At 42.3% G+C, this 19,141-nt stretch overlaps 1 protein-coding gene across 9 annotated transcripts in view; it reads right to left on the bottom strand.

The window, feature by feature from the left end:
• CELF1 (CUGBP Elav-like family member 1) overlaps positions 1 to 19,141 on the bottom strand; it is a 67,599-nt gene that overhangs the window by 44,858 nt on the left and 3,600 nt on the right. For 8 of the 9 annotated variants that reach the window (XM_025216678.1, XM_025216675.1, XM_006034646.3 and 5 more), the window contains one exon: positions 10,981 to 11,021. The gene's annotated coding sequence lies outside the window, so the exon portion shown is untranslated. Of the gene's footprint in view, positions 1 to 10,980; positions 11,022 to 19,141 lie in introns of those variants that run through there. The other variant, XM_006034645.3, reaches the window with a different exon arrangement.

Below are 19,141 nucleotides of genomic sequence, written 5' to 3'. Positions count from 1 at the left end.
GGTAGTGCTACACTGGTTAGCACTACAGATGAAAGGGACTTGGGGGTCATGATTGACCACAAGATGAACATGAGCCTTCAGTGTGATGCTACAGCTAGTAAAGCGAGCAAAACACTGGCTTGCATCCACAGATGCTTCTCAAGCAAATCCTGGGACGTCATTCTCCTGCTGTACTCAGCCTTGGTGAGGCCACAGCTGGAGTACTGCGTCCAGTTTTGGGCTCCACAATTCAAAAAGGATGTGGAGAAGCTTGAGAGGGTGCAGAGGAGAGCCACGCGCATGATCAGAGGTCAGGAAAACAGACCTTATGAAGAGAGGCTCGGAGCCATGGGGCTATTCAGCCTGGAAAAGCGCAGGCTCAGGGGTGATCTGGTAGCCACCTATAAGTTTATCAGGGGTGCTCATCAGGATCTGGGGGAATGTCTGTTCACCAAAGCCCTCCAAGGGATGACAAGATCGAATGGTCAAACTCTACTGTGACTGATTCAGGCTGGACACAAGAAAGAACTTCTTCACTGTCCGAGCCCCCAAGGTTTGGAATAGACTGCCGCCGGAGGCAGTTCAAGCACCCACTTCGAATGCCTTCAAGACACATTTGGATGCTTATCTTGCAGGGATCCTATGATCCCTGCTGTTTTCCTGCCCCTGGGGCAGGGGGCTGGACTTGATGATCCTCGGGGGTCCCTTCCAGCCCAAATGTCTATGAAGTCTATGAAAACCTACTGTGGCTGGAAATTTAAACTAGATTAACTGTGGGGTTGTTGGCTACATACCAAGTGTATTGATTTTTTTTACCAACTTGATAATACTGACATTAGGGTTAAGTACAGTCAGTCAAAACACCCAAGGCTGAATTGATTCAGTCTTTGTAGGTTAGTCTAAGCTGCAAAGATTGAATCAATAAGTAAATGAACAGACATTCACTTTTGATTCAGGAAATGCAGCCACATGCCTGTAGTGGCTCAAGCCAGAAGCTGGGGGGCACTAGAGCATGGTTCTCTGGCATGTAGCCAGCATGGGCTGTGTGTTCACTTCCTCTTCCTCCTGCCACTGAGGTCTCTGGTATTTGCAGCCTAGACTAAGCTGCAAAGATTGAATCAATAAGTAAATGAACAGACATTCACTTTTGATTCAGGAAATGCAGCCACATGCCTGTAGTGGCTCAAGCCAGAAGCTGGGGGGCACTAGAGCATGGTTCTCTGGCATGTAGCCAGCATGGGCTGTGTGTTCACTTCCTCTTCCTCCTGCCACTGAGGTCTCTGGTATTTGCAGCCTAGACACAGCAGCAGGACTCTGCAAGGTTGCTCATCACTTCCTCTTTCTGCTTCCAGGTGCCTCTGGAATTGTAGTCCACAGTCACAGCCAGCAGTACGTTTGAACAGGGGAAGGGGTGTTTAACCCCCCTCCCTGGCCCCAGACCCTAGCCAGGGTTTGCCAGGAAGGGTCAGTTCCCCCCCCCCTTCAACTGCAGACTGGGCTGCATCCCCAGCCAGGCTTCCCCCTCCCCCACCTCCTTGTCAGTCAGCCCTCAATGAAAATGCTCCAGCTAGGGAGCAGAGGGGTGGGGCCAACCCTGCTCTCTGAAGCAGACAGCACAGCACAGCCCAGCCCAGCCCAGGGCTGCAAAATGCTGGGATGCTGGAGGACTCTGATTTAACTTATAACAGGAAGGTGTCTGGGACAGAAGTTTCATAAACCAGTTTGACCCAAATCAGTTAAGTCTGATACTACATTCAACCAGGTTTATCTTAAATCAGTTTGAGCACTGAGCTTCTGTTCTGTTACAGGTTTAAACTAGTTTCTGATCACTTAAATCAGTTTATGTGCAACTTCTGTTCCTAGCTCCAATCCAACTCCCTTCCTAGTTCAGAACTTCCTCAAGCCCTACCAGCAAAACCCTCTCCTCCTTTATGTACACAAATGCTAAGAATCTTTTTTTGCCTACTCTTTACCTCTTGACATGTCAAAGCCACACTCTCAGCTCCGAAGTCCCTCTCATTTGATACTTCTCATCTCCCAACATGTCTTCCCACATAAACACATCTTTTTAGGCTTCCAGATGTCTCTGGGACTTGTAGTCCACAGTCACAGCCAGCAATAAGTAAGCAGGGCAGGTCCATACTCAGGGGAAGGGAAATTTAAGGACCCCCCTTCCTAGCCCCAGACCCAAACAGGGGTTTGCCTGGGGGTGGCAGTGAGCCAGCCCTCACTGCTCCAGCTAGGGAGCAGAGGGGTGGGGCCAGCCCTGCTCTCTGGAGCAGACAGCACAGCCCAGCCCAGGGCTGCAAAACGCTGGGGGACTCTGATTTAACTTGAACCAGGAAGGGGTCTGAGACAGAAGGTTCATAAATCAGTTTGCCCTAAATCAGTTAAGTATGATACTACATTCAAACAGGTTTATCTTAAACTGGTTTCAGCCATTTTTAAACTGGTTTATGTGCACTGAACTTCTATTCTGTTACAGGTTTAAACCTGTTTCTGATCATTTAAACCAGTTTGTGTGCAACTTCTGCCACTAGCCTCAAAATCCTACATACCTTAGGGCAGGTCTCAGGTATTCTGCATTTTTGCTGCCTAAGCATTTGCTCTCAAATCTACCCCATGGTAACACTAAAATCTCAGGTTCCATTTTTACTTGTACTATTTTAGCTCCTCTCGTTGGTGCACGCACAACCATGGAAACAAAGTTAAGCAGCAATTTATTCTTGAACCTACAGAAAAAAAGAAATCTCAGTAGCTCAGAGTGGCATAAATTATCCCATGCATTGCAATGGACTTCTAATTCTGAAACCTAAAGACAAGGTACCCATGCCTAAAGACAACCTACCTATGCAAAACACAATATATCTAAGCTGCTAAAATGAGTTGCTTCCCTCACTAACTTCTATAATGCAGTTATGCACTATAAAGATCTTGAAGAACACCAAAATATGCCAAATATAAAAATACTGAATTTGTTTCAAAGTATCTAACAAGATATAATCCAAACCAAATTAATGTTAAAGCTTTAATTACATGAAACTACTAGAGTTTCTAGTGTGCAGCAGAGTGCTTGGAAGGGCTGGGAGTTTGTTTCTACATTCCTCTCATGTTTCCTCAAAATTAGTTGAATTATGCTTGATGTGACCAGCAGAATCTCCAAGGGCATTTAAACCTTTCTTTCTCCCCCAAATTCTTGAGGTAGTTTTGTGAACTAGGTAAGAGCAGTTCCATTTTAAAAACAGCCTGCAACTTTTCTCCAACAATTCTCTCTTTCTTGCAATATTTCAAATGGTGAGCATAGTTCCCCTTACTATGCTAAAATTAAAACTCCACAGACAGGAAAAGATCTTAAGACAGGGATCACCTATGTATTTGATCTCTACAGGAAAATGTTTTCTCTGACTGCTCTGAATTATTTCTGAATTTACCCCTTAGACGAGATAATGCTCCTCATCTTATTTTTTTCCCTTTGAGGAAAATCAGACAGAAGAAATCTATTTTCTATAAAGGAGAAAAGGGTAATTTCAGAATTTTCTGCAGAAGGACCTCCTATTTTTATTTGCTAATCTTCACTAATTTACCTACTGAAGTCTAGATGATGGCATCTATAGCAAAATGGAAGGGAACAGAAATGTTTTTATGGTCAGCCTCAAAAGAAGTCACGTGTTTTTCAAATACGTTTCTTCTTTTGCTCTTATTCTTTTCCTTTTGCTACAAACTGCTTTCCTCAGTAAGATGTACTGCTACACTGGAATGAGAAGGCATTATCATTTATCACAACACAAACACAGGAGACATCTGATAAGATAGCAAGGAAGTACATTTAGAACTGATAAAGGATACTCTTAATTTAACGCACCGGAAACTCACTGCCATAAGATATTCAAAACAGAACTAAGCATTTACATAGATAACAACATCCATGGCTATGTCAGTAAGAAATTTCATTTATGGATAGATTATTCCATATCCGTACATCACAAAAGCTTACCCTATATACCAGTGGGGGCCAACACTTTTGGAAGAAGTACCACAAATAAGTCCAAGTGCCCAAGTGCCACTTGGATCCCCTTCTCCCACCCTATCTGCTACTCTACTTTCTGTACTCTGCCTCATCTACTACTCTGCTTTCTGCTCCCTGCCCTATCTGCCACTATGGTGTCTACCCTCTGCCTAATCTGCCTGTGCCACCCACAGAGGCTGTCCCACAGATGGCAGAGTCACTGCCCTATACTGTACTATGGGGCTGTTACTACTTTAGCTAGTGGCCATGCTATACCAGGTGGATCCCCAAATGTACATCATGTTTTTCTGCTGCTAGTGTTACATCAGCTCCACTGAAAAATAGAAGCGATACTAACAGAAGGTACCTTCTGCTGGCAGAGTTGTGTCCATACCAGGAGTTCTGCTGGCATAACTATGTTAAGCACAAGTAATTGGGACTCGTGGAATAAATGTCTGCCCAGAAGAGCATTCATCTTTTTAATCTTCTGTGAAATATGAAACACCATAACTAGAAGGAAATATGACTACATTTTGCTTACCACCAAACAACTTCGAGGTAAACAGATTATTCCAACTTCTCTGAGCCTAACCTGCATATAAAATGAACTGTTCCAAACAGGAGATTTTACCACACCTTCAACTCTCCTATGAAATATGAATTTTCATTTCTACCAAGGAGAAATTTTACAATTTTTTCTCCTATGCCTGAAGAAGGGTGTTTGTGCCCAAAACCTTGCAATTAAAGATTTTTTTGCAAAAATCTAGTTGGTCTAATAAAAGATATCACCTCTACTTCTTTTTGCCTCTAGATCAATATGGCTACAACCTGGATACCTGAAGCACAAGTAGACAAGATTCTTTGGATGAATCCGATATCTTTTATTAGACCAACTTAAATAGTTGGAGAACAATTATTAAGCAAGCTTTCGGGTTCAAAAACCTTTCGTCAGGCTAAGGAAGTTTCAGCAGTTGGTGTGTGCTCTTCCTAGATGGAATGAAAAGTAAAGAAGTCAGGGGCTGGTCTGGTATGCATACAAGACAGGTGGTCAGTGAAAATGTAGATTGAGGAGTCAATGGGTGAGAGATAGGTTGGGTGGGGGGGGGAGAAGGGGGATGAATAGTGGAGAGGTACCTGGGGAGTCGAATGTCAGGCAGGTTATAATGTGTCATAAATTCAATGTCTATATTTAGTCCATAATTTTTAGTATCCAGGAGGTTGATGAAGTGGAGTTCATAGGCTCGTCTCTGGAGCCTATGAGGAAACTTACACAACACTTTCCAGAGACGAGCCTATGAACTCCACTCCAATGCTGTCCTGAGGGAAGATACTCATGAACTGTTCAGATTTTTCAGATGAATTAAACTACTTCTTTATTGGAACAAAGAATGGTTCAGAAGAAATCTTTCACTTGTTTAATCTTGGCATGAGAACCTCTTTACTTAATGTGTTTCCAAATTCATCCATAACACTGAGCTTTCTGCAACTTCTCTGAAGATACAGCCATAAATACACAAGAAGCTCATGAATCAGCTGAAGAACCCATAAAACCTTCTCTTACCTTTCTCTACCAGCCAAGATAGAGAATTAGGGAAGATACAAATCCTAGAATGGTACACCTCTCTCAGTGATATACAGTAAAAGCCGGCATTTTACTAACCAGAACACTCTATTAACTGGAATTTCCAATAGCCCCCAGTACAAATTCTCACTTTAGCAACCGGAATCTTTGCCAAGTTTATTCAGCATGCACATGTGCATGCGCATCAAGTATATACACTAGAAGTATGGCACTGTCTTCTGTATAACTCTCAGATAACTGGAATTTTTAGATAACCAGCACCGCCCTAGCCCCATTCATGCTAGATAACAAAGCTTTTACTATACTAGGTAGCTTAGCACTAGCTGCCACACATTTACCTGTGTGGTATAATACCAAGCGCGAGTGCTTTTTTGGCTTTGGCTCTTAAACTGCTACAATTACACTGAATACACATACTTACTGTAATAAAACAGGGTGGTGCCATTTCTCAATTTCTAATGTAGTGGACATTTTTGATCAGATTGATCATAACTGACTAGAGAAATTCTCATGGCTGACTTTTCAGAATCAGCAGGCTGCGTGGGTAGCAAACTGCATCATACAAGTTCCAGTATATTTTTAAAACATTTACTTTTGAGGTTAAATTTAATGCTAGTAGAAGGTACTTGATATGCAGCCCCACAGATGGGATTTATGTCTAAAATTGTTGCAGCACAGCTAGTACCAATACATACTTCCCTCCTCCCTCTAAAGTCCCTCATCCAGTTCTAAAACTGTCATCACTTTCAGTGAAGTTAATTCAGTCTGTGGCACATTCAGTCTTTAGCTCACTGTTGAGATTGCCAACAAATGGAGTAACCAGCAGCAAGTAGTGTAGTACTTTTGTAACTTGAAAGCTTATCTCTTAGGATTAAATCACATCATAGGCCAAGCTCCTACCATCAGGGCCTGATCTGCCACTGACTTAAAAGACATTCCTACCATTCAGTGTGAACCTCTATATATCAGAAAGTCAAGGCTCACATATTTCAGAGGGTGGTCTCAAAACAAGTTCCTCAGACCCCCTTGTTATTCACTCTCCCACTTGCTCTCTCAGCCTTCCTCTCACACACACACTTCCACTTCCCCCAAAAGGAAAGCTGTTAAAGAGGAAGTATGCAGTAGGTTTACTCAGTTTTCACCAGCTGGGGTTGCAGGTGCTAGATGATTCAAGGGGTCCAAGCTCCAGAAACAATGAGTTGTTTCTCTAGTACAGAGCAGCTGCAAGACGATACCAGGACCTTTACTTTCTTGGTGCACAGCTGCGAGTTATTAAAGCAGCATTATGCTTTCAGCACAGCACTTGACCTGCTGCAGCTGTTTAAAATTGACAAAGGCTTACACTGGTATAAAAATCACAGACTGGACATAAAACTGCCTTCCTGGCAGGCCTGAACATCTGTCTGTCATCACAACACTATCTCCTTACCCCAAACCTATTAAGATAATAAACTGCTAGGCTGGGAATTTCTTCAAAGGTCTCAAGTGTGGGAGGACTCAAATCTCCTTCCACTGCTTGTTGGGTGTGTCACTATCATCCTTTCCAGCACCCTCTTTTAGACAAGGACAGAAGAGCAAAAGCTACACAAATATTCTCTTTGTTTTGCACTCTCCAGTGGTGCCACTTAGACTGTGACAAACTGTGGAAGAATCTAGAGTAATACCTGCCAAAAGCAATTAAGTGCCTCTTCACCCTGCCTGTCTTCAAGAACAGCAAATAAAGGGATAATTTTCTGCACCAACTTTAGGACTTGAAATGTAAAGGTGGAAATATTTGTTCAAGCCATTACTAGAGACAGCCTGTATTTTATCAAAATAATCCATTTTCTTCAGAGAGTCTAATCTGTTTCTACCACAATTTGAGTTCCTGATGACAAATTAAAACACTTCTAATGTTTTTGAGGGGTCCCTGGTTTATTTCTATCTCCTTCCAGTTTCAGACACTTCCTTTACTAGCTTTAGATTTTGTTTTGGGAACTATGGTTAAAGATGCATTGAAAAAAAATTACCAAAAATTCCTGAGATCAGTGACCTACATTTATCATAAATATGTTTTATCCCCAAATTAATACATTTTATTTTTCCATTGCATCTGGCATATTTCTTCACACTTCACAGGCCTAATGGGGGCTGACTCCTTTTGTTGCCTCTTCTTGTTCAGATAACTAAGGAGGTCAATTTAGAGTTGGAGATTATAGAAGTAGCACTATTGTATCCAGCATAAGCAAGTAGGCTATAATTAGACAGAACGGCATTTTCGAGTTACAAAGTACAGCAGAGACACTGCAGAGAATGGCTGTAAAAAAAAAGACAGTGAAGACTTAGAACTGGAAGCTGATGAGCATGACTAGACATAGCACAGGTCTTTTTAAGCAGTTCATCTTGTCAAATCTTATAGGAGTCATAATTACACAGTCACCTATTTTATAACTGTTAACTAAAAAGAAGAGAAACTGCTATGTGAACCCAAGGGATAGGTACATTTGAGCAGAAACTTATTTATTTATGGGTTTTCCCTCTCTGCCTGCCTTTGATTCATGACTGTACAGAAACACAAATATTAAAAAGTTAACTTGCAAAACACATTTTGAGCTTGTACCATTCTTTTTTTCTTGCCTGATAAAAAAGGAGGCCTGGAAGTACTTTTGTAAATAAAGAAAAAATATTAACTTTAGGAACTCGCCTAATCTGAAAGACTCAATTGTCAGACACACAAAGGTAATTTCAGCAAAAAATTCCTATCAGTTTTCAGAGTTCTAACAGACAGGGCTTGGTCAACTTTTACTATTGATTACATCTGGTGAAGTTATGCTGCAAGATTCAGAAATCAAATACTACGAGTTTTGATATTTTCCAACAGAGATTGAAAGTAGGACAGAGGGGTGAAAAAATGAGCTATGAAAAAAGGGTGGAAGAACTGAGTTTCCAGGAGGGATCTGAAGGATGTGAGAACACTTGGCATAAAGAAGAATATCCCAAAAGAAATAAATAGTGTGAAAAATTATATAAAGGCAAGAATGGCAGGAAGAGATAAAGGCAGTAAAGAGACACAGACAGGAGCCAAGGTAGCAAGTGATGGGAAAGGAGAAGGCATGGATAGTAGAGAGACGAAGTTGGAACTTTCTATGGAAAGAGATGGAGCTAGTGAAGTTAGGAAGATAGCATATTTAGAGCACCAGCAGACCAAAATTATTCTTACAACTGAATACTGAACAGTAATAACAGTTAGAGCGCAAGGGTGGTAACTTGTATGCTTGAACACTAACCCTGAATCTTCTAGCAAAGAGAATCTGAGAGGCTATGTTTGGCAAGCTACCCTGCTCTGACCATGGGCAAGTTTTATTATATATAACCTGTCCTCTGGCTACTGGCTCTTAGTTTAGAAAAAATTATCCTTCTTCAAGTCTGACAGATCACCATTAACCCTCTGAGGCCCACTACATCCTTGGCTTTTTTAAATTAAATTGTTTGCTTACAGCAGGGCTGCCCAACTTCTTAGCAGCTGGGGGCTGCACACTTCAGGAGCCACATGTGACAAGGGCCACAGCCCTCCTGGCACCACATGGGCAGGCAGCTCTCCCTGTCTAGCCCTATTGGTGCACCATGCATGTGGGCAGTTCCTCCCCCACCTACTTGGCAGAGGGCTCCCCTGCTTCAGTGCCCTAGGCTCCCCTAGCACAGCTATCTGCACTGAGCCATGCCCCCTTGCTCTGGGCTGCTTCTTGAGGTGAGGGAAAGAAGTCAAAGCCAGAGACTGGAGGGGAAGTCTGGAGACACCAGCTGCAGCAGCAGCCAGAGCAATAAGGACAGCTGAGGCCAAAGGGAGTTCGGTGACTGCAGATTAACTACTCATGGGCCACATGCAGCCCATGGACTGCTAGCTGGACAGCTCTGTTTACAGGATACACCTACTTTCCTTAGATAATTCTCTGAAACAATGTGATTCAGGGCATCTACAGCTATTTTGACCCTTGAACTTCATAACATACCTTAAGCCTAGTTTCACAATACCCCGTCAGAAAGACTATGCCAGTGCTTTCCTCAGCACTGGAAACTCAAAGCCCTTGTAATGCCGCTGACAGCAATTTTATGACTACATGTGAGGTGGCATGGCTGCTATTCTAATTCCCAGTTAAGAAGTTAAATGGAATTTTTGTTCTGTTACAGAAGAGAAAATGTATGAACCATTTCTACTGCAGCAGTGGTAATTCACTACAGTGGCAACACTCCCAGCATATCTGGATCACTTAATACATCAGGAGGTACAGGTAGAAGATGTCCTGTGGCCATGGACTGGCATCTATTTCTAATGGTGGAAATTTCTGAAAAAAAAATGTGAACGGCTCTGCTATTGTATATTACTGTAGCTGGAGTGGAAAAGTTTACTCACTCTCTCACTCTGTAAAGTTGCATCTAAACAATTTTCATAGTGAAACATGTTCCCATGACATTCCATGCTCATGCAATCTGTCACAAAGAACAAGATCATTTTCAGGACTTCACTTATTTGTTCATGAAACGAACGAATCTTAAAAGATTTGAAATGATAAATAACCGTATTTACTTAATTCCAAGATGAGATTCCTCCGCTCCATTTAAGATGGGGATGAGGTTCCCCTTGTCTTGGAATCAAGTATGAGACCAACAGGTGGGGAGGAGCAGCACCTGTGGCTACCTGACCCTGCTACCTCTTCACCATGACAAGCTGCTATGGGGCCAGGCTGGGGTCATGCTCTGTGCCACAGGCTGGACTAGGGACAGAGCCTGTCAGAGCAAGGATAAGGGGCTAGAGAAGGTGGGGACAGAGAGACAGAGAAGGGGCACATTGGGAGGGGAAAGGGGAACCCAAGGTTGCAGGGGGGCAGGCACAAGGGGGACAAGTGAGGTGGCAGAGGCAAGCTGCCTGAGCCTCCCTACTGCTTCTACAATGCCTACCCCACTAACACCTGCCTTCCTACCACTGCTTTCACCCCTGCAGTGGTGGTGGGCACAATTTTAAGACAATCCTCCAATAATTAGATTCTATCCATGAAAAATTATAGAAAATGTATAGTTTTTTCATGTATAGAACTAATTATTGAGGGGTAGTCTTAAATTTGGGTTGCCTTGGATTTGGGAAAATATGGCAGTAACTGTTTCCTTCTTCCCACTCATTTTGCCAAGATGATTAAACCACAAATTGTACAGAAGTTTCCTGTTCGCTTGGTACTCACTCACCACCCCAAACAAGTTGCTGCCCTTCCCCTTTGGGCAGCACAATACAGCAAATCACTATGGTTCAGTGGCCACTGCTTTTGGTGGGAGAAAATGGGCACTCACTTTGCTGAAGTTGATAGAAATCTTGCTCTAATAAGACCTTGGACAACAGGCTCCAATAAGCATATGAGGGAATAGAGATGTATTTGGTTCATACCTGTAAGTATGCACCTCTCTCTATGAGTTCCAGTCTTCACTCTAAAAAAACAAGGAAAAAAAACCCAACATTGAAATTTCTGAAGCTAGAAGCAAAAATACTATGAAACATCAACACGTGAACTGTGCTCTCCTAAACAGGCATGCTACCAGCAAAAGGAAAACATGTTTCTAGTAGTAGACCATCATGAGGTAGTCACAGTCTTCTTCACGCAACTCTGAAAGACAATGCTTATTTGCAATGTTTCTTAAAAATGCAAGAAAAGAAAGCTTCATGGAGAACACTGAAAGGACAGCAGGGCTGTAGAATAGAAATAGTTTTAATTCTCAGTAGGGCCCTAGCAATATTGTGTTGTGTCATGCCTTCCTGGGGCTCCCAAGGCAGATATAGCTGTTGCCAGAACTTTGCACAATACTTGAAGTGTTTATTACTATACTTTGATAATAGTGGTAGTAGCACAGCACACCAGGGACCTAGAGATGGAAACACTTAAACAAGGTAGTGAGGATGAAAACTGACAGCAAAACTCTGGATTAGAGCAAAACACCTGCAACTTAACAAGTTTTTTACACCTATTGCAAATCATCAATCAGGGAACATACAGAGCTCTCCACAGCAGCCACATTTGCTGGCGTTTCATAGATAAGAGAGTGCAATTCTTTTCTCAGTGGTGGTGCTAGCCTTATAAACACAGCTATCAGGGAGCAGGTCAAGCTCTAGAGACAAAAGAGCAAGAGGCACTTTCGACAGGCCTAGTCTGGGGTTTTAGTGGCAGCACAACATGATGATTTGAAATTCAGGTTCCAATTTCTTTCCCTGGGGGTGAGAAGGAATACTATGAGCTAAGGCAATTATTTACTTGGAGGCACCAGGGTTGACCCATAGCGCCACCTACCTTACATTTAAACAAAAATTGCTCTGTGTACATTAGGATGTCAGAGCATTTTAAAAAGACACACCTTTATCCCCTAATATACCTAACAGCTTTACTGAACGTTTTATGGCCTTTTAATAATACTTTCTAAAATATTATTCTCAATTACCATTTACTTTGACAATGATGGGAATACTACTGGACTCACCTGGAAAAAATAAAAGGCTACTCATCTGCAGCAAGGAGAATTTTGCAACTGTTCTAGAATCGCAATGTTTCTCCTAATACAGGTCAAACTTCGTTTGTTCTGCCTTCTATTAGAGTAATTGATCCCTAGCTTTTACTAGCGTGCCTTGTAGAATCCAAAAGACAAATTAATCGTGCACACCTGACCTTTTCTCCATAATGCAACTTTCAAGTTTTCTTAACCTTAATTCACAGAGCAACAAAAATGTTTTGGAAAATAGCATAAGTTCCATTATGTTCAAGCCTTTTCATAAAAATACTGAGCCCAAAGCTCAGCACAGCCCCCTAATCAAGGCCTCAATAACAAAGAAACAGACTTGAACATGAACAATCCCTTTATAATAGGATATAATATTTTGAAAAATCATGAAATTTGAGGGTTAGCTTCAGCTCAAGTTCAGCCATCACCCAAGGTACATTTGTGGGACTCAACTTTAGTAAGTCCTGAAATATGCATCTGTGCTTCCAACTGCTGCAGAATAAGCTGAAAAACCTTAAGATTTTTTAGGGGGTTCTAAAATGGATTTAATACCAGATCCATGCAGGTGACCCTCTAGAGAGCCAAACAATACAACAAAGAATATTTAAGTACTGCCAAAATAGCCAGGAGAATCCATAACCCATGGGCACCTCTGCTGAAAGCTGGGCCTCACTGACTTCAAAAGTGAAAATCATTGGATGCAAAACACCCAACACTAAAACAGGGGTGGGCAAAATGTGGCCCGCTGGGTCATACTATCCAGCCCGCAGGGCCCCTAAAAATTTTTGAAAATTAATATTTATCTGCCCCATGCTGCCTGTCATGCAGCCCTCGATGGCTTGCCAAAACTCAGTAAGCGGCCCTCCCCCCGAAATAATTGCCCGCCCCTGCTCTAAAAAGTAAATGGCAAACGTGACAGAGCCAATTCTAGGAGGCCTGGTGGAATATTTCTTTGGCATACATTTGTGATTTGATAAAGTATTAATACAGTACAGTTTAACTGCACTTGCAAAATAACCATAAGGCCCGTTTAACATTAGTTTATATAGACAGATGAGGCACAAAGGCTACAAAGTCTGACAGCTCTGTCCCCATATAGAGGATATTAGAATCCAGCCACCTTTGCTCTGGTGATGCACTGCTCTGAGCAGCTCTCCTCTAGAAAAATGTGCATGGGGTAGTAGAGGGTGTTGATTGTAGCCATGTTGGTCTAATGACACAGGAAGACAAGGTTTTTTGGTAAATGTGATAATGGGGTAGTAGCAACTTGTCAAGCATTAAAGAAGACAAATGAAGTAGTGCACTCACTGCAGAATTACCCCAGTGCCCGATTCTGGTGGCAACACAATGTCATAGTCACATGGATTTAAAAAAAAAAAAAAAAAAAAAAGTACTTGCCCACTGCAATTTCCATCCTTCCACCACATCTCTTCTGCAAAGAAAGCAATACTGTAGTTGTCTTCCCAGAATATGCACCAAGATATAGCTTCTGCTTACAAGTTTTCCTATGTAGTACCAAAGAAATTCTACCACTATCTGCATCTCTCATTAAGAGGAACAAGTCAAAGATACAAAAGCAGGAAAAAAAAGTGATGCCAATAAACAGTTGGCACCAATGGTAAACAAGAGAGAGATAGGGCTGCTGGTGCCACTGAATGTAGGAGTGGCTCCAATCTTTGTGCCCCACAATATGGAATGAAAAAAGTTATTTGGTCAACTACATGTAGCACACCACTGACACTTCCCAAATTGCATCTCCTAGGCATGCAAGAATGCATACAGGAAATATTCCCAGATCAATACACATATCCATGTTCAGTAGACTACATACCATCTCAGCTGGAGTTAACTGCCAGTTTTTCCACAAAAATTATTACAGCAGGGGCGGGCAATCATTTCGGGTGGAGGGTCACTTACTGAGTTTTGGCAAGCCATCAAGGGTTGCACGACAGGCAGTCAGGGGCAGATAAATATTAATTTTCTTAATTTTGGGAGGCTCCCGCAGGCCAGATAGAATGGCCTGGCAGGCCACATCCGGCCCCTGGGCCACATTTTGCCCGCCCCTGTATTACAGCATGGTTGATTAGCATTTACAATCATACTGGGTAATGCAGGATTGTATTTTCAAAGCAGCTGGGGGGCTGCATGCCACACTAGTTACAGGCTCCAGTCATGTGCAGCTGCCCTACCGTGCAAGCAGCATAAGCCCAACCACACTCCCTACCATGACTTCCCTTACTGCTGCCCCAGGGCAGGTGAGCCCCAACTTTCCAGTGTTGCCACTAGGTGGGTGGGTAAGTGAGCTCATCCTCTTCCCTCCCCTCTGAGACTGCACAAGTAGTATGACCACCCCATGAGAACCTCCATGCTGGCACTGCCATACAGGCTGCGAGCTTACCTGGCCACCTCCTGTCATGCTGTCCCGCACCAGACTCTGGCTGCTGCTGCTGCAGCAGCAAGAACAATAGGCAGAACAGTGGCCAGGTAGTCTGTGGGTTATACTTTAATCCCTCATGTGCTGAATACAGCCTATGGATCGCCAGTTGGACAGCCCTGGGGTAATGTGTTAAAACAGGACCACAAACTCCAGTTGAGAAACACCTGAAGGGGCCACATATTCTCTCAGTTATATCAGGGTAAGTCAGGATTTATACCACAATAACTACCAACTGAATCTGACCCAAACAAGACAAGGGTCTACAGGATCTATACTTTGTTCAGGGCCCGATTCAAAGGTAAATTAAATTAATGAATGTTTTCCCTCTAAATTCAAAGAGCCAGAGATGATGTCCTCACTGCCATGTGGGGAAAACCAATTTGCGATCACATAATTTAAGACTACTGTAGTGCATGAGCATTAAGAAGCAGAGTTAGGTTTGTGTGGATGACTAACTTGGTACTCTGTACATTTTATTCTGCAACATTTCCATAATTTTTTTTGTATGGCACATTTTAGGATTTTAGAAAAGAAATAACCACACAGAAATACCATGCCCAACTACTGCTGGGAAGCAAAAGAACAGTGTGTCTTGCAAAAAAAATACTTCATGACAGAAAACTTTGACATGATTTTATTCACAAGGTTTAGATGTCTTTGCAGCCAAACACACCTTTTTCTGGTACTTTACTGGTCAATATACTGGTCAACTTTAGGGAGGGAAAATTAAGGGCTGGAAATGGATTGTTTTTACCAGTATGTTCCAGAATAAGTAACAGGAGGGTTTATTGGTTGTTTTGATTTTGTTTTGTTGGGGTTTTTTTTTTTTTTTTTTTTGGGGGGGGGGGGGGTGTTGTTTTTTGCCAAAAATAAACCTTTATTTTCTCTATAAAACTTTACAGCTGTTAAATTAGAAAGCACAGATTATCTACATTGGGTGGCCAAACTGTGGCACAAACACCACAAGTGACACAGGTGTATGTGGCACATGCAGATCAGGGAAGAGACAGGCAGCACAGCAGCACATGGGGCAGGAAGTAGAAAGCAAAGCAGGAGATCAGGCAGGGAGCACAGAACAGGAGGAAGAAGGCAGAACAGTAGACTGAACAGGCAAAGGGGACTGGAGTGGCACTCCAAGGGTTTGGAGCTAATTCGCTGCATGCCTGCCAAAAAGGTTGGTCCCCACTGCTCTATATCATACTAAGAGCCAGCTCTCTTGTGGTCAAGTTGGAAAAGTTGACCTTTACACAGAAAGGGGCTTTCAAAGTGCTCTAAAGTGTAAACGCGTAGGCTATAGCTGCGCCGGTCTAAGGACATGGGCAGACAAGGTTCTTTGGGTAAATGCAACATCTTTTATTAGACCAACTCAAATAGGAAGGCTGCTTCCTCAGCCTGACGTAGGGTGTTTGTGCCCGAAAGCTTGCTAAGAAGAATTTTTCCAACTATTTGAGTTGGTCTAATAAAAGATGTTGGATTTACCCAAAGAACCTTGTTTGCCTAAAGTCCAAATGCTTTCTCAAATCGTCTTAAAACAAGATGCATCTTGATGAGGGAGCAGGGTACGGTTAGTGATCCCAAATTTGGGGTCTTGAGAGTGAACATTTCTCACAAAAACAGCATCAAGTGTTGACAGATTCTGGCAGGTTTTGTGCACCAAGCTGGGGCTCATACCATGGCTGATCCTTCTCTAAATGGTTCAAATACTAAACATTTTTGCCACCTATTACATGGCACCCACTACTCTCTTGGGGAAGCAAAACTGAAAAGGTTATTCCAAAAAAGAGTTAAACTGTTTAACTTAGCCCATGCTAAATACTCACACATTGAACAGATTACAGTATGCATGGGCAGACAGACTAGATAAGGATTTCTAGTCAATAAGTTGTCAGAAGACAATTCAGTTACAAAAGAAAAATAAAAACACAAAAACAATAAAAATTACTACATTAAAGTATTTGATGTCCTGGGGGAGGCAGGGGGAAAGAGATGCTGGCTGACTGGAGTGGAAAAGAGGGAGGAGGAGGAGGGGAAGCAGAAGTATACCAGGTCAATCATGGCTAGGGAGGCTTGGCCAAAGCTCAAGCTCGAGAGCAACTTGGGGTGCAGCTAAGCTATATGTCCAAGACATGCGCAACCCTCCGGTACGCTGCTGCATGCGACTTATCTACACTTACTTGCACAGCAGCAGCCAGTGGCTTAATCAGGGAGGTGGTGATAAGCCCAAAATAGTGAAGAGGCACATGTTGAGGGAAAAGGAGATAGAGGAGGAAAAGGAATACTCTAAGATGCTAAAATTTACTGCAACCATAATATCATAAAACTGTCAAGAATTATGGTCTGTTCCCCAATCTACAGTTTCTCTAACCACTCCTATCAGCAGCTACATCCTCTAAACCAGAGGTTCTCAACCACTAGGCTGCGGCCCAGTATCGGGCTGCTAAGGGTTAGCTGCCAGGTTGTGGCACAAGGCCCCCACTTGGACCCCCACCTGTCTGCCCGGGCAAGAGGCTTCTGCTGCCAGCAGTCATGTACAGGGTTAAAGCTGGGCAGTGGGGCAGCCCCAGGAGGGAGGCAGCCAGCTCCGACTCACTCCCGTAGTATCAGAAAAGGCTGGGAACCACTGCTCTAAACATTTCAAAGCACAGAAATTAAGTCTCATTTCACTATAAGACATGCAGGAACATTTAGGAATCACAGAGCAACTCTGTGTCCTATTGGTGAGGGCACCAGACTGGGACTACAAGAGACCTGGATCTGCTACTGGCTCTTGACTTTGCCACTGACTTTGGGAAAAATCATTTCATTTCTCTGATCCTCAGTTTCATCACCTGTAAAACAGAGATAACAGTAACGATGATGTTTACCTCCTTTATAAAATGCTTTGAGATCTACTGATGAAAAGCATCATGATGGAGTTAGGCATTACCTCAACTATTACCACCACCACCTTGTGAACACATCACAAACTTCGTGGCAACTACAATTATGTAAATAACCACAAACGCAGAGAAAAAAAAACATTTTTGTTTAAAAACTAGGAAGCTGGCTGTTAAGAATGCTGTGTGATGTACTGTAGCCTTCCAGAATGTCATGTTAAAGGACACTCAAATCTCTGAAAAGGAGAACATGAAGAGTTAAAGTGCAACAAAGCACAACCTTAATTCTCTTGAGCGATGACCATATTGTCCAAAACAGACACCCACCCACATACATATTCTTCCTTTATAGACCTCGCATATCACTTAAGGAACACAGCCCATGAACTACAGCACAGGTCTAACGTCTTCTTGAGAAAGCAAAAATTGTGTTTAGGTCAACTGTATTGAACAGTCATTACCTACACCTGTCACGAACTGAACTGACTCAGAAACCACCACATCTACTATTTTACAACTCCTTCATTCTTACCCAAATGATTCTGTCTAATACTCTTAACTTTCACTTATCCATCATAAAACTGCCATGCAACTCTCATCTCCTATCTTAAACCTGAAAAGCCTCATGGCAAGGTGACCCTGGTAGCACAAATGTGCACTTTATCTCTGTCTCTTCTGGTTTTTAGAAGTCTAGGTGCCATTGAACGTTATGTTTAATGAATTATTTTGACAGCAAACATAATATATAAGCTTATTTTCTAAGAATAAAAGCTGAATAAGACTCCTTTCTTAATGTTCTTTCCTAGTCTCTTACCTGGCCCATCATTTTGGGTAAATTATACACCACACAAACTGCGGCTTTTATGTCTGTTGACAAGGGCAGCAAAACACCTCCAATAGTTTGATTTCTCTTAAAGTACACTAGGGCACGCAGCTTCTTTTTACTTGAATAGAGCTTCAACCATTAACTTTAGCAAAAGAACTGGGTCACTACTGTATTTAAAAGAATGAATGTAGATTCAAATTGCTTCCAAAGGCAAAAAACATTTTAATATTTTGAGAGGTTTAAATATTGTACATATAAAGCTGGCACTTTCCAAATACTTTATGTTATTTCTGTTACCACACAGCACCATATTTTGTAGTGGTGCTATGGAAACTTTCAAATTTCCTGACTTTGTACAATTAAAAAACATCATCCTTTGCACTGCAGAAAATCAGAGGTTTGTGCACGTCAAACAGTACATTCGCTTTGGATTTCCTGTCATTCCCGTTTCTATGTAATTTTTCCCATTCCTCCACAATTATTATTTATAGAATGCCTGAAGGATGCTATACACTGTACAAAATAAAGAGGAAACATGGTTTCTGCCTCCAAGGTTTTTCAATCTCAACCAAGGATGGTAATAACACGTAAAAAGCAACATATTAAACTATCAGGTCAGTTTTAATGTCATCCTGAGTATGGCCTTCACCTTTGTTTGGAGAAATATCATTTGAAAAGAAAGTTGTAGAAGTCTAAAAGTCATCTAAGCTTGGGGAAAGAACCTCTCTTTCTTCACTGATTTAAGTTGCCTTTTATTCCACAACAAAACTCATGGTCCTCCCTGAGTTTGCCAAACACTTTCTCCAGTCTAGCTTGCCTGCAATGATTAATGTTCACTGACAGCTGTGCCAGGGCAGTTTTGCATTCTCTTCATGATTCGCCAAGGTCCTGCCAGATTTCCCTGCTGTGCTGGGTCTGAATC

The sequence above is a fragment of the Alligator sinensis genome, unplaced genomic scaffold, assembly GCF_000455745.1.
Source record: "Alligator sinensis unplaced genomic scaffold, ASM45574v1 scaffold686_1, whole genome shotgun sequence".
NCBI lineage: Eukaryota > Metazoa > Chordata > Crocodylia > Alligatoridae > Alligator > Alligator sinensis.
Note: the sequence above shows the minus strand (reverse complement) of the source record. Positions and strands in the feature narration are given on the sequence as shown.